Below are 3,033 nucleotides of genomic sequence, written 5' to 3'. Positions count from 1 at the left end.
GACCTTAGATAATGAGATGTCCTCTAATGGAAGCAAATAAGTCTATTTCTTTTTCTCTAGCATACTCTTAAACCACGTAACCTTCTAGGGTACCTTGTAAGCACACTTTTAGGGATTTGACCCAAGGATAAAGAAATATTTATCTCATCATCTCTAATTAGGAAGTCCAAACACTCAAAATATATTAGAGTTTACATTCTTTATTCAAATCACTTTGAATGTTGATGTATGCACAAACAGATCCCTTGGGAAGGAATCTTGTTTTTCAGTAAACCAGTGATGTATCATGCACATGAACTCATGAAATGACAGTTCCATATATGCATGCTCAAGTTCATTATACAAGTCATGTTTGCATTTATCAATTATGTTAATGGATTTAGTTAAGCATAGAATAACATTAACAACTGAGGGGCTTGCATTTTCTCTGATTTTTAATTTGAAACAATTAATTTTTCCTTATCAGTTTTATTTCTAGGCTTTTATTCAACTAGTATTTAACCCTAAAGGCATGCATTAATTCTTATACCAGAGCAGTAAAATCAAGTTCCAAGTTCATTTACACGTAATAGTTCCAATTATGTAGGGTGTAACCAACTTATTTCTAAGGTGATTGGTTCCTTACTAGTCTCGAATTCATGCAATGGGAAAGGATGCAGATTCTACATGATTGGTTTCAAGTGTACTCAAGTTTTATCTATGGCCAGTACATGCTTTGTTCCATTTCGAGGCAAGTTGAAGTCATCAACATGCCTTAACAAGTTTCTATAGTTAGTACACAAGCATATTACCCAGACTTGGTATTCATAAACCTTGCAAGCTGAAGTAACTTTAAGATATCTAGCAATTAAGTCTAAAATAGTTGGTCTAATGAATCAAGCATTTTAAGAATTTATTATCAATTGAATTCTTCTAGTGCCTAGCAAATATGTTTCTAACCAAATAAGATTATTGAACATCCATTCTAATGCATACCACACCAGAAAAATCAAACACAAGCACAAATTCATACATAGTTATAAATATATTAAGGTTTTAAAAAGCGCGCGTCAGGTGCGCCTCACACCTCGTGGTAGAGCATATGGTTTTTTCGACGAAGCGCAGTTTGCTTCGCTTTTTTCCCATTTAGCATATGCCTTGCGTCAAAGCTTATGCTTTTTCGCTGAGGCTTACGCTAAATTGGATATTCTACTTGGTTTTTTTTTATTTTAAGAAAAACACCCAAAACGACATAGTTTTCCTCCCCGACTTTTAAAAACCAGCAAAACTCTCTTTTCTCTCTCTGTTTTTCACGCATATCCCTGATTCACCCGATATCTCTATCTCCAAATATCCCTCTCTAAAAAATGTAAGAACCCTAAAGGCTATTAATCCAAAATTTTCCAAAATCTGCAAGAGCCCAACAATAAAATGTATAATCTTTCAAGTTTTGGCACCTCTACAAGAAGAATCTTCAACTTTCTGCATCAAAACAACTCAATTTTTAGAATTTTCGGACAGCCCAGGTACTTTTTTGTGTTGTATTTTTTGAAATGAGTAAGAAAGATTTTTCTTGGAAATGGGCCAAATCAGATGAGGGAGGAAGATATATGTTGTGTGGTTTTTGTGACAAAAAATGTATTGGAGGTATCTCTAGACTTAAAGAGCACCTAGCCCACACTTGCCATGACATGAAACCTTGTCCAAAAGTCCCACCAAATGTGAAGGCTGAGTGCATTGAAGCTTAGAAAAAGTTCAAAGAGACAAGAATGAAGCAAAATGAATTGGTGCGTAAAATTGAGAAAATTGTTGGAGGGGAAAGTAATAATATGGAAGTAGAATCTTCGTTGGATGATATATATGAAATAATTGGCAGTAAGAGTGGGAGTGGGAGTGCTCCAACTCCAAGTGGTGATGCTTATAGAGTTCCTCCTAAGCCCAGAAGACCCATTGATAAGTATATCACTTCCTAAGCTCGACAAGCCATATTAAACTCTGCATACAAGAAGGAAGAAAAAATTCAAGTGTGCCGAAAGGTTGGGCGTTGGTTCTTCACTAGTGCAATTTCGTTCAATGCCACTAGTAATCCTTATTATTTGAGTATGATGGAAGGAGTTTCTAATTTTGGTTCGGGATTCAAGCCGCCTACTGGTCATGAGTTGATGACTTGGATTCTTAAGAAGGAAGTTGAAGATGTCAAACGGCTTAGGGTAGAACATGAAAAGGCTTGACAAGAATATGGGTGCATTATTATGTTTGATGGTTGGTCGGATCAAAAAAATAGGGTTCTTATAAACTTTCTTGTGAATAGCCCTCATGGTACTTGGTTTTTAAGATCAGTTAATGCATCTGATACCATAAAAAATGGAGACTTGATGTTTAAGTACTTAATTAGATAGTGTTGTTTAAGAAGTTGGAGAGGAGAATGTGGTTCAAATAAATTACAGATAATGTCTCCAACTATAAGAATGCGGGAAAGAAGCTTATGGAGAAGAGGAACAAGTTGTGTTGGACTTCATATGCAGCCCATTGCATTGATATAATGCTAGAAGATATTAGCAAGATGAAAGTTTTTTATGATACTATTCAAAAAGCTAAGAGTGTAGCGAAGTACATCTACGGGCATGCATGAGTTCTTGCTTTGATGAGAAGCTTCACCAATAGTACGAAGATTATTCATCCAGCTGTAACACGCTTTGTCACTGTTTTTCTCACTCTTCAAAGCATGTACAAGCAAAGACAAACTCTTATTCAAATATTTTCCTCCAAAGAATAGTGTAAGAGTAAGTATTCCAAAACCAGTGAAGGTATTGTGGCTCGTAAGAATATACTATTTAATGCACACTTTTGGCCTCATATTGCCTTTTGCATCAAAAGTGTCATGTCACTAGTTTCTGTATTAAGAGAGGTTGATTAAGAAGAAAGACCAGCCATGGGGTATATTTATGAGCTTATGGATGTTGCAAAAAAGAAGATTGCATTCAATTGTAGCAAAGTGTAAAAAAAGTATAAACTAATTTGGAAGAGAATAGACAATAGATGGACTCCACAACT

The 3,033-nt window shown here is 35.3% G+C and overlaps 1 pseudogene; it reads left to right on the top strand.

Annotated features, from left to right (window-relative positions):
• Positions 1-1,532: 1,532 nt before the first annotated feature.
• LOC147299603 (uncharacterized) lies at positions 1,533-2,755 on the top strand (annotated as a pseudogene).
• The last annotated feature ends 278 nt before the right edge of the window (positions 2,756-3,033 follow it).

This window comes from Dryas octopetala, chromosome 1 (genome assembly GCF_963921425.1).
Source record: "Dryas octopetala chromosome 1, drDryOcto1.1, whole genome shotgun sequence".
Classification (NCBI taxonomy): domain Eukaryota; kingdom Viridiplantae; phylum Streptophyta; class Magnoliopsida; order Rosales; family Rosaceae; genus Dryas; species Dryas octopetala.
Note: the sequence above shows the minus strand (reverse complement) of the source record. Positions and strands in the feature narration are given on the sequence as shown.